Here is a 13,947-nt window from a genome sequence, read left to right as displayed (position 1 = left end):
TCGTTAGCTGCAGAATTTCAGAGAAGGACCATTAATGTTGTCGGCGATCGAGCTCTATAAATAGAAGCTTTAGAGCACAACTTGCAATCATCCGACCTTCTGCCTTAAGGCAGATCCTTGTGATCCAGACGAAAGCGTGAGAAGATATTCTGGAGAGTTCTTCATCCTTCCAACCATTCCGAGTGACAACTAGAGCTCCACCGGAGATAGATCTTGAGAGAGACTACTTCGTCGCCCATCCATGGCACCACCAGCAGCCTTGACACACATCTGATGGAAGCAAGACATTGCCCGTCTGGCCCTCCATATCTCTTCTATCTCTATATTGTATTACATTGTGGCTTAAGAGATTAATACATTTTGTGATCAATGCATTTCTCTATTTCCTTCGATTCCATCTTCATTTATTTCTTCTTATCATCCTTTATTTTCATTGCAATGACTAAGTAAGATTGCTAGAGTATCGCATACTTAATCATGCGGCATAGACATATGAAGTATGTAGCAAACCACTGAGAGATGTGCGTTGCGTGGGTGTTGTGAGAAAATCCTCTTTGCTTAATGTGAGGCTGTAGCAACGCTTGTCTATGAGCAGAATCAGCAGCAACTAACTGCCCGAGAGGGTAAGTAGTTGAACGTATTAAGCAAAGTAAGCAGTGTTCCTAGAGATAGGAATAATCTTATGTCAACCATGCCTTATGTGATTATCTTGTCTTATGAGCGCATCATTCATCATTTAGGCATACTTGAGAGAGTAGTCTAAAAACCAAATCTAGGCTTGAGAGAGTCAGAGTGGAATGCATAAGCAAGAATAGAAGCTTAGGAATAAATTCTATTTGCTATTACACAATATATGCACCCTATAGATAGGATATGAAAGTATGTGGTCACATCGCATGCGTCCAGAAGTAGGATATGATGGTATGTGATCATCTTTTTTATGTGTGGGAGCACGTGAGCAAGAATAGAGACTTAGACATAAGTCCTCCCGACGCTATCGCATTCGCATGCGTCTTCGTCAAGTGTGTATAGCATACTCGAATAGCTTGCGTTGGCTAGGGTTACCCTAACGGTCAAGCTTAGTGTTGCAGTGAAGGCATCCTCACTATTTTATCTATTTTTCTGTGCATTTTACTACGCGTTAACAAGTGTCGTTCTCTACATCTCAGTCATACTTCCACCGCTTAATCTTTTAGTTAGGAATAGAAGTAGTTCATAGCTCATAACCCTCATCATTCTTTTATTTCTTCGCCGCAAACACATCACCGCATAACATTTAGCTATAAGTCCCTGAGTTCGACCTCGGATCACTCGAGAAACTTGCGATCTCGTTATACTTGGCGAGAGAGCAAGAAAACTTATGGCAGGAACGCATGGTCATCGCATAGGTTCTTAGACGCATATTGCATATTCCTTAGTCTAGCGCACGTCCACCGACGCATGGAGAATGAACTATGAACACATATTTATTTACTCCATTTTCAATGCATCAATTTTTTGGCGCCGTTTCCGGGGACAACGGCAGTACATATTGTGCTAACAGTAACTTTTTTATTTTCTTTGCAGCTTTCAACCTCTGTGCACTGCTTCTCCTTTGGTAAGGGAAGAAAAAGAGTGTCGTATGAGCAAAGGACAAGCTTCTGAGCCAACTACAACCCAGAGATTGAAAGAACTTTCCGAAGAAAACGAAGAATCAACCACCGACAAACAGAGAGAAATCCCAACATGGCGGAACAACTGGAAGACAAAGTAGTAAACGCAAATAACATCATGGAAAACCCCATTCTCTTGGCGAACAACCGCAATAGACCCATTCGGGACTATGCGTCACCTAACCTCTATGATTTCTCCCCAGGAATAATGAGGCCCGCCCTGGACGGATCGAGGTTCGAGATGAAGCCAGTTATGCTGCAAATGATTCAGACGGCCGGACAGTTTGGTGTAAGGCGTGGCGAGAATCCGCACGCCTATCTCTAGAGTTTCATTGAAATCTGCAATACTTTTGTGTTCCCAAACATCTCAGCTGAGGAAGTTCGACTAACATTGTTCCCATTTTCGCTGTGCGACCAAGTAAGGAAATGGGTTTATTCTCTCAAACTAGAGGAGATAACATCTTGGGAACAAGTAGTAGAGAAGTTCATGAAGAAATACTTCCCCCGATCGAGAACGAAAGAAGGAGGAAGTTGATTACAAATTTTGAACAAGATATTGACAAATCATTCAGCGATGCCTAGGCGAGGTTTAAGAGACTGATGCGAGATTGTCCCCACAATGGCTTACCCAACTATCTCCAAATGGAAATTTTTTATCACGGTTTGAACCCTGCATCGCAGATGGCTGCCAATGCGGTAGCAGCTGGAGTTCTACTTGACAAAATGTATGATGAGGCTAAAAATATTCTTGATTTCATTTCGAAGAATCACAAAGACTGGAGGGAAAGCGATCAACGACTTAAGGTGACGTAAATAATGTGGCCATCGCATCCCTACAAAGTCAAATGAATGCGATGATGAATCTGATATAGGGCATCGCAATTAATAGCCCAGGAACGCATAAAGGGCAGGTCAACGCAATCGTTCAAGCGAACACAAGTTCTGCCACTTGTAGAGAAGCACATCCAATTGAAGAATGCCCAAGGAACCTGCAGTCAGTATGCTTCATAAAGAACAACCCGTTCTCTGATACCTACAACCCCGAGTGGAGAAACCACCCCAATTTTGCGTGGAAAAATCAACAACAGAGTTATCAACCTATGGCGCAAAAGAAAGGGCCGCCAGAATTTTTCCTGCGAATGAACTGTCAAGCACAAAATCAAGCCAGCAGCTCACAACTGCCGCCATCTTCTTCCCTTGAGAGCCTATTAAAGCAGTACATAGAAAAGAACGAGACGGTGCTTCAGAATCAGGGGACTTCAATCCGCAATCTTGAAATCCATATAGGACAGATTGCGAGCGAGCTGAAAAATAGACCGCAATGGACGTTGTCGAGCTCAACTGAGCTCCCTCACAACTCGAGGAATGCATGAAGGAACAATGCCTAGTAGTCTCCTTGCTAAGTGGAAAAACGACAGCGAAAGAAGGGAATACCACCAAAGATGTGTGACCTAGGAAGCTTCACGATACCCTGCTCAATTGAAGGGGTCTACATCGGTCAGGGACTATGCGATCTTGGAGCGAGTATAAATTTAATGCCACTCTCAATTTTCAAACAATTGAATATGGGAAAACTAACGCCCACGACGAAAACTCTCCAGCTTGTAGACAGATCCCGAGTACACCCTGAGGGAGAGTTGAAAAATGTCTTGGTCTCAATTGACAAATTCATTTTACCGGAAGACATCATCATTCTGGATCACAAAGCGGATGAAGATACGCCCATCATATTGGGATGACCATTTCTATCGACCGGTCACGCTCAAATTGATGTGCACAAGGGAGAAATCGTGATAAACATTAATAGGAAAAAGCTTCGGATTGAGACAATCCAGAAGATCGAGAAAAGAAGAGAAAACCTCTATGGACGTAAAGAGTCCAGATTGAAAAAGGAATAAGCGGTCCCTGCGTTGATAGGCGACAAAAACTCATCAGGGACGCATTTTTTAGAGTATCCTTTTTATATCTTTATTTCATGAACTCACTCTACCTTTTTATATCCTTTTTACACCACTACTTCAAAAAAAAATATTATCAACTCTGTCTTTTATATATTTTTTACCTTCTCGAATTTTGTTTAGCAACGATCGTGGTAAACGATTGCGGTGGAGCTACAGGATAACCGAAATACGCGACCAGTTCGTTTAGCCCATCGCAATCGAAGAAATCAGCTCGTCGTAAAGAAGGATGCGATCACAGATGATGTGGGCAACAGAGAAAATTTGGGAGTTGTATCTTTCTTTGACTTTGTTTATTCCAAATTTTGCATTATCGCATCTCATTTTTAACAGTGATCATTTTATCATCGCATCCTCTTTAGTTGGCACAATCATTAAATGTTGATTACTTTAGTCAGTCACCGCATTTTTTCCGTACCAATTATGATTTCAATGATGAAACGCATGCCTCTATTTCTCATCATATGTACTAGAATCAACTTAATTTCAGGACAGTCAATTCATGAAATATTTCTAGAAGTTAGTGGTCCACCAGTTTTCTTTCAAAATAAGTTTTACAAAACTTTCTAAGAGCATTGCATGAATTATTTTAGTCTATCAGCACTGAGGACATTGTTACATTTAAATTTGGAGGTGCCGGTATTTATTTTCAACCTTGCTACATTTTAGACATTCAACAACAAAAAAAAATCACAACGTTGAGATCGGATCCTACTCGTAGTTGGATGTTCGCATGACACCCGTGGGGGCAAGCCAAAACAAATATAGGAATCGTGATCAACACATAAATCAAGTGATCATAACTCCGCTGCCAAAGGGGCATAAGTTTAGACTGAAAAAGAGCGTCTTGCTCGTAGTTGGATGTCTGCATGACACCCTTGGGGGAAAGCCAAAATGAAGGCAAGGCACTTGGATCAGCGCAAGGTCACAAAAAATATCTAAACTACACAAGGATAAAAATCATATGGAAACACACCGGTTGGAAAAAGTTTTGAAATAAATCATGCGATGTACTGGAAACAAGTAAAGCTTTTTTTAAGATTAAACTTGCGGTCCCTAAGTTTTAGAAATATTTTAAGAAGAGACCAGGATAGAAATTAAGAGGATTTTGGTTCATAGAATTTGAATAAGGCACATTGAGAAATCTAGGTAAGGAAAAGGCGGCTGACTCTCTAAAGAAAATCTTTAGTTTATGCTTGAGGACAAGCATTGTTTTAAATTTGGAGGTGTGATAACGGACAGAAATGCACGTTATTATAGCACAAAGATGTAAAAAAATGTGAGTATGCAACGATAAAAATATACAAAATCATGTCCAAAAGAGTTAAACTAAGAATATTACGATCGCATGTGCCCATCGCATAAAAGCAGCTAATTTACTCATTTTGTGTAGGAAAATGCGTTGGCGCAGCAAATTACAATCCAAGGAATTTGGCGACCGCGCGCATTAAAAGATTGCGACCGCAAAGCCATGCAATCGTATGCACTCGCGAGAATTTGCTCAAACAGGTGGCCGCATAAAGACAATGTAAAAGCCTCGGGAAGCAAGACATTGCTATCGAGCTTCTTATCCCTACTTTCCATTGTTGTTTTGTATTCTGACTTTATCTATAAAATGGAACTCTCATCTCAACATCTGTTCAACCTCTTCACATTTCGTATGAGTAGCTAAATTTCCGAATGGGTTGAGAAGTACTTAGCTAGCATGACCTAAGATCTTCACTTTATGCGATCATCTTATCTTATGTATGCGTCAACTACCCTTTAGAGATACTTGAGAGAGTAGTCTAAAGAAAGAACCTAAACTTGAGAAAGTCGGGTTAGAATCTAGGCTTGAAAGAGTCAGATTAGAACCGCATAAGCAAGAGTTAGAAACTTAGACATAAGTTCTGTTTGCTATTATGCATCGCATGCACCCTAGAAATAGGATATTATAGTATGCAGTCACCTTGTGTATGTGTGTATCATTCATCATCGCATAGACAAGAATAGATGCTTAAACGTAAGTCCTATCGACATTATCGTATACATCGCATGCGTCCTAGAAATAGGAACTATGACATTTGCATTGAGAGATAGCATGTTGTTGTGTGTGTGTAGCATGATCGCATAACTTTGACGGAAGCTTAGGAAGTGTTAGCTAAATCCCTTCTCAACCCGTTCATCGCATACTCATTGTATTCTCGATTTCATCAACTTTTTACTCAATTCCGTCGCATAGGAAATATACTTACACAATACATCAACCACTTATTTGTTTTTGTCACCGCAAAGGAATCAAAAATTTACTGTCGCATAGTAACTTAGTAGTCCCTGTGTTCGACCTTGGACTTACCAGGAAACCTAGTAAGATTTATACTTGGGTTTTACTAGGAAAACTTGCATGTGCAATGCATAGACCATCATCGCAATTATACACCATTATTTCATCACATTCACAATGCATCAGCTTCCTTGGCTCTATAACCTTTTCCAGTAAAAGGTCATTTGGTCATCTTGCCTTCGAGGCATGATTCACACATCGGCAAGGAGTTTTCTTCTAAAATCTTTAGAAGTCCACATTTCACCAACTGCTCAATTCTATTAAGGTCGATATGACCTAGCCTTAGATGCCAAAGATGGGCATTTTCCTTAGGAGAAATCTTTGGCCTTTTAGTTGTTGTCGTCGTACTGAACATGTCAGTATTAAACAAGGCTTTTATGACTAACGGCCTTAGTACATATAAGTTACATTCCATTGAACCAAAACCAATCTCCATACCATTCTTGAAAATAAAAACTTTACTCTAAAAAAAAAGGAAACGGTATAACCTTGTTCAATGAGACAAGAAACCGAGATTAAGTTCCTCTTGATATGAGGAACTACTAAAACATAATCCAGTAATAGATAAAGTTTCTTGTCCAAAAATAATTTCAGCCTACCTACAGCAACAGCTGAAACAACCTCACCAGTACCGACTCGAAGATTCATCTCTCATTGTGGCAACTTTTGCCAGGAACTAAATCATTGGTAAGAGGAACTGACGTGGTTAGTAACACCCGAATCAAGGATCCAAGCAGAATCATCATTCTCTACCAAACACATCTCCAAGATCAATAAATCATATTTACTATCTTTAGACTTCCTCCTCTTTTGGAGAGTAGTGGGATCAGTATCATAACCTAAATAAGCTCCAAGTTCCACTTCAGAGAACACTTCTCGTCGATGAACTTTAACAGAGTCAGCAATACTTGCTTTCACTTCCTAGAGGTTAACTTGGGAACTGACACTATTGGTGTCTTTGTCATCCATCCCTCTGTGCTCGAAAAGTAAGAACTGACATTCAAACAATTCTTGCAACGAGTCCATGATCTCACATGCAATGACCATGTTCCCAACCCTTTTGGCCAAAGCATCAAGTATACTAGCCAAAATGTGAAGTTGGGCCAATGAATTAGCTTTCATCCACACCTCATACGCATTATGAATATTTCGCGGTGCATCAAGGGTCGGGACTTGAGAACACTCTTCAACCATGACAAACTCGAGGTCGTTTACTATGAAATATGTTTTACAAGACTCTTTCCACTGTATAAAATCGATCAAACTAGAGGCATTTAATCAAAAATCAAACATGTCGCTAAAAACAAAAACATATTGACCTACGTTAGGTTTTAAGCAAATACTCATTGAAAAAACATACAACATCCAATACAATTTAGAAAAACTAACATGAACCCCGTGTGACATCTAGTTTCGCAATGACGCTTCAAAGGTTTAGGACAAAAGTCACCGAAGGGTGGTCAATTTATCCCTCCTCCGAATTGAGACATTCTCAACCAGCCATTGATTTGGTCAAGAAATCATTAACTTACTTCACAATTTCTTATAAGTGTGACCCATCATTTTATGCCTTAGAGTTCCGCCGCAAACAGCCAATCCAAAGGGAAAAAATCCGATTAGGGAAAAACTTAAAGTGACCCTATCTATTTCTAGAGTTCACATTCATATTGACCAACTGCACGAAACCCATCCGAAGGGGGACGCTTCCAGAGCGCCACGAGGGAGTGCAAGAATGATCTCACGGTGCAAACCAATTAAGGAGACCGCAGGACGGGTTGACACACACTCTTCATCCATTTACTATAAACACTCTCTCTGTCCACCTTGATATTGACTCATGTAAACACCATCTGAAGGGGGATGCTCTCAGGGCACCATGAGGCCAAGCATGAATCTCATGGCGTGAACATTCAGGGAGAAACGTGAGTGGAATCATTGACATATCATATATATCTCTTCCTCTCACTGAATATTTTATAACCTATGGTTTAGTTTACTTAGAAAAATCACGGCTAAGAAGTTTAACTAAGTGACTTTTTAGGTTTGCCCAAGAGTAACATTTATCTTGGATAGTTGAAACAACTTTTGATCATCATCCATTAAACGCTTTAACGGAGTCTTTGACCAATTGTCGCATGCTTGTAGAAAATCTATCTAATTCACCTTTCCAGGTAGGTTCCCAAGTAGGGGTATTCCGTTTCTGCCAGCTTAAGTACCCCAACCTAGACAGAACCCGTCTTAGACAAAAAGTCCCTTATAGATAGATTTAATACAATTTTAATCTTTTATGCCAATCAATTTAAAAGATTAAACTTAGGTTGCAAATCCCATTAGAACTTTGAACTTAGGTCTATCTCAATCCAATTTTAAAACCCTTTTAAATATGAGTTTACCTAAGTCCGCATGCAACTCTTTCTTATCGATTTTATTTCTAATTCCATTATAACGCTTATAACAGAAACAACCAAAATAAACTACAATGTGAAGCAAACATATACAAGGCATTCATAACGCTTATAAATTAGCCTAAGTGTCATGCTCCATGCATTATTCGTTCATTTATACTTTTATATAACTCTTATACAAATAAGCAATGAACCAAGCACACATGCTTCCATTCACCCTTATACTATAACGCTAATAATATAAAGATGATGCATGAATATGCTTACAGCATGCATAAACATAAATCTTACATTTCATGATGCATGCACATGCTATCTTGTAATTTCATCATGTCATATTATAACACTTATAATACATGATGCATGAATAATTGTACAACCTAAGGTGGGTTTTAAATCTATATGTCATACACTATGCCATATAAACCACATACATCTCATGTATATAAAACAAAAGTTGATGAACCAGGATAATTTGCCTCAAATCCTCAAAAATAAAGCTAATTATTACAAATAGCAAAGAGTAACCGGTTCAAACAGGCGAACCGGGTCTTGAACTGTCTGGTCGAAGTCCGTGTCTCCACTGATCATGTACTAACTTCCTTATGATCGCCTACACAAAAGAGTAAATGCTTTACTCAATCGTTTACCTATGCTTCCAGAGCTAAAGGATCGTTTAGCAACGATCGTGTACCTTTACTATACAATGAAGCATGAGGTACGCGATCGTGCAGCACACAACGCATAATGCAAACCTTAAATGATCGTCTAAATGACAACGATGCAGTGAAGCACAATTGTCTAAACGATCGCTAAGCGAGCACCAAAGTATCGTATATCGCATGATCATGTAGTCAATAACTATGCGATGAGGCATGCTAACTACACGATCGTTTAGTGCGTGTGCCTTTTATTAAACGATGAGCATCAAATGCTCCCACTTGATTGTTTACCTCCAGCGTCCACGTGATCGGGAAACCAACACTACGCGATAGAGCAAATACTTTACCCCATCATTTAGCATTAACTAAACGATCATTTAGTAAATACTACACGATCGCGTAGAAAAATTTACATGATTGTTTAGCCAAATCTCAACGATTGTTTACCATAGGCTACACGATACGACCAACTTTTGGTTTTCTTCCCCGCTGAGAACCGCATCTCCTTGCTTCAAAACTTCATCACGAACGACTCAACCAAGTCAAACACTTTGAATTACAGGCTCGATTGCTTGTTAATTATGCCCAAAAAACACAGGGGCCCTGACAAATTAACACTTTGTAATCAAAAGAAAGCTTTAAGCAGAGCCAATTAACCCATAAAAGTTCATCAACATCCATCCATAAACGCATTTATCACTTAAACGCAATGCAGAAAACCAACCACAACTGTAAAAGAAGTTTAAATCAGAGATGAAATTTGGAATATCAGAAAAACTTGGCTCAGATACCAATTGAAGGAAATCAGGCATGAGGATTTCTATGAGCAGCAGAATGATTGTTCCAAATTCCATTCAAAATTAAACATAAACAATTACAGTCAAGAAACGAAACTTATAGGTCATGCACAATACGAAACTACAACATGCTTACCGATGAGATCAAGGGATACAGTACACATACCTTTGAATACTCATTCTTCGAACTCCCTCGATCAAGAACGCTCGTTCAGTCTCCAAGACAGCAATACTCGAACCCTCAAACACAACGACCATAACACAGCATGATCAACAGCAACCACAACACGAACACCGCGAACACACGATGAACGGCCTTCAAAACCTCGAACTTAGTTGAATTGAGTCAGGACACCACCACAATGGTTACCTTGGTATTCTCAGTGTGAGAATCCAAAAGTGTGAGAATCTCATGAAACATATAAACCATAGCTCTTTTTCTATTTCATGGTACTTAATGTAAATCATATTTACATTAATCCTCCACTTGATGTATCTCATACATCACACCGATTATATCATATATAATCAAATTTCCTCTTGTCAACTTGAACATTTCAAATCAACACCAAGAACTGATTCTCAACTTGAATCCATTGAGCTACCAAGGGGACCTTATGGACCTGTAGCTTGAAGTTCCAATGGTATGTGAATAACTTACTAAACTCTTTAGTCACAAGATTCACCATCCATTAACTGCCAGGCACTTCACTAAAGACCCACAGCTACACTCTTCTCACTACATATATATTTTGTGTCCATATCAACCAACAGTGCGATAACCCTTTATAGATCGTTTGTAAGTACAGCTGAGCCAATTTATCGTTATGCCCCTGTAGTTACATCTAACTCTTTAAGCACCACTAATCCCTCTAATGAACATAAGTCATAGTTCTACTATGACTGAGTCATCTCTTCCAAAGAGAAGTTATGGCCACTATGTTCAAAATCCAGAATCAGCCTTTAAGAGAGCAATCTATCTACTTACCCCTGTCCCGGGGAAAGAGTGAATTTCATCTTGTGTAACTGAGTTTCCAACTCCTAAATCAGAAAAATCCCCAAAAAGGTAGGCTTGTTGAGTTGGCAATCTGGCCGCTCTCACCCATACTAATCAAAGGACTACCCTCAAAGGTAGGAGTTTCCAAAACATTCAGGATTAAGGTCATGTCACCTATGGTTTTTTAGGTGAGATGTAAGTCTCAAGTATCAACGACATTATATAAAGAGACTAGTCATCTCGTGGTCTGGTCTTATACAAACTCTTTGTATAGGACACCCCCGCTCACATGTCTCCACATGAATGGCCAGGATCTACCATCTGTAGTAGTTCACAACACTTGTAAACCTCTACAAAGCGGGTCGTATCTGTAGTGTCACTAGTATAAGTATCTCTTCTTAATCCTTATACTGCACACCTTTTTAGGTTATCACTTAAGACATGATCCACTTGTACATCTCATATACATGCTTAAGTTTATATACAATAACCATAAAGCTTTGTTTATTGTCTCTAACTTTTATACAATATGCCCAAGAAGACGTCGAGGCTGAGATGTGGAGGCTGAAGCTAGAACTCAAGCAAACCATGGAAATGTACAGTACAGCCTGCAAGGAAGCTCTTACAGCAAAACAAAAGGTAAGAGAAGTCGATTGATTAACGTACATCATGACTAACTTTCAATTGTTGCAGCAATCATATTTATTGTTTGTGATGCAGGTCGTTGAGCTACAATGCTGGAAATTAGAAGAAGAACAAAGATTAGAAGAGGCGAGATTGGCGGGGGAAGTTGCATTGGCACTAGCTGAACAATAGAAGATGAAGTCGAAAGCAGCCATTGAAGCGGCTGAAGTAGCTAAAAGAATTGCAAAATTAGACGCACAGAAAAAAAAAAGGAAGGCTGAAATGAAAGCACTCATAAAAGCTTAAGAGAAGAAAAAGGCATTTGATACATCAGCACAAACTGATAATACAAGGTATAGAAAGTAAACAATCGAGGAGATTGACACGGCAACAGAGTTCTTTTCGAAATCAGAGAAGGAGGATATGGTCCTGTTTACAAATTGGTGATTTAATATGGTATCAGAGCATGTTGGTTCAAGATATTTTGTGTTCAAGCCCCTATAACGTTGTTTCCTTCCCATTTAATATTCATTTCCATTTACTTGGCTCTTCTTCATATTTCAAGCTCGCATAGGAGGGAGAGTGTTAGATGATATAATTAAATTCGCCTTTACCCACTACCTTAAGCTTTTGGGTCAATTGGTGTTTTAAGAATCATAATCCTATTGCCATTAAGGTTTTACATCCGAATGCGATTGAAGGACGATCTCAGTTTAAGCAAGAGGTGTATTACCAAACATAACTCTCAGCTAACAATTTTTAATGTATAGGTCAATCTTAAAATGTATAGAATTGTACATTTTTTGGAAAATTAAAGCCTGGAACTTTATCAACCGATTTGAAAGATAATCATTCCATTCAGATAGAAGTACTCAGTTGTATACGTCATCTAAACATGGTTCTCCTCCTTGGAGCTTGCCCCGAGTACGGCCGTCTGGTGAGTTCATGGCTAATGGGAGCTTAGAAGACTGATTTCTGCGATGAGGAAACACGCCTCCGCTTTCATGGCAACTTAGGTTCAAAATTGCAGCCGAAACTGGAACAACATTGTTTTCCTTGCACCAAACAAAGCCAAAGCCTCTTGTGCATCATGATGTGAAACCAACTAACATTTTGCTCGATTGTAACTTTGTCCGTAAGATCAGTTATGTTGTCTTGGCCAGGCTTGTACCGCTGTCGATTACTGATAGCATAACACAATATCAAATGACATCAACTACTAGAACATTTTGTTACATTGATCCAGAGTATTAGCAAACCGGTACACTCGATGTGAAATCCGACATATACTCACTAGGTATCATGTTTCTCCAACTAATAACTTCAAGGCCGCCAATGGGATTGACTCACAAGTCTAAAGAGCTAGAAGGGAACGTTCAAAAATATTCTCAATCCAATCATCCCCAATTGGCCTGTTGAAGAAGCTTTGTCTTTTGCTAAGTTGTCGCTTAAATGCGTCGAGTTAAGACTTAAAGATAGGTCGGATCTTGGGAAGGTCATCCTTCCAGAGTTTATAGGTTAAGAATTATTACAGAAGAAATAATGCACCCAACACTGATGGGAGACACGTCCTTCTCACAACAACAGTCAAGTTTCTCTTCAATTGGTAAGTTTAACATTGTATTATCATTTACTTTCATGAGAATAATTTCTACTTTTGATTCAAGAAAACTACTTTTAACCTTATTTTCCCCTTTTAGAAATGGGTGTTTTTAACAAAAGTAAAGCTCTAAAAAGTGTTCTAACAACAAACTACACTGGCATTAAGTTTTGAACTCTTAAAATTACTTTTGAAGTATTCTTTGAAAAAACATTAGTCCATTTTGTGTCAAGAAAATTTTAGTACTACAGGAATATCTTCATAATGTGACACACAATAAATGGAGGGAATATGGAAAATTTTCCTCACTCCCGTAGTATAGAAAGATTTCTCGTTTTGTGTCCTTTCAAACATAATGATTTTGATGAATAAATACATTCAAGCATAAGTTCATTAGACGATGTCAAAATCATTTTCAAGCACTCTTATATACACTAGTTCATATTAAATCTATTGCAGGGAGCAATGGCTTCATCTCCGCAATCATACAAAGGCTCGAGAAATCCATCAGCTAATTTTTGGTTGGTGGAAAAAATAAACACAAGGGATAGAAGCATTTTATTTTACTATTTTTTGAAATGTTATTAGACCACACATGTTAATTATCATTCATAACATATTTGATAGCCCGAGATGAACTTAATTGCATCAAATGTGTTTTAGAGCTTAACTTTAGACGATGATCAAATGTGGAGAGTGAAGTCTTGCTTTATTGGAAGTAGGTATGATGCTGAAGGGAAAGCCCTTTTTTTTTACCAAGGGCGGGCAATTTATGTATATACAATTGGGATATATTTTTCTTTTGATCATCATTTGCTTCAATGATGTACAAATTCTCTTTCTGTTTTTGTATCATTATTTTATAATTTCATTTCATGATTATATATTAGACAAGCAAAGATGGAAGGGGCTAACCATGTTTGTAAATC

At 38.8% G+C, this 13,947-nt stretch overlaps 1 pseudogene; it reads left to right on the top strand.

Annotated features, from left to right (window-relative positions):
- Positions 1 to 2,333: 2,333 nt before the first annotated feature.
- On the top strand, positions 2,334 to 13,655 carry LOC120084853 (annotated as a pseudogene).
- Positions 13,656 to 13,947: the final 292 nt, after the last annotated feature.

The sequence above is a fragment of the Benincasa hispida genome, chromosome 9 (genome assembly GCF_009727055.1).
Source record: "Benincasa hispida cultivar B227 chromosome 9, ASM972705v1, whole genome shotgun sequence".
Taxonomy (NCBI): Eukaryota; Viridiplantae; Streptophyta; class Magnoliopsida; order Cucurbitales; family Cucurbitaceae; genus Benincasa; species Benincasa hispida.
The sequence above is the reverse complement of the archived record's forward strand: the minus strand, read 5'-3'. Positions and strand labels throughout refer to the sequence as shown.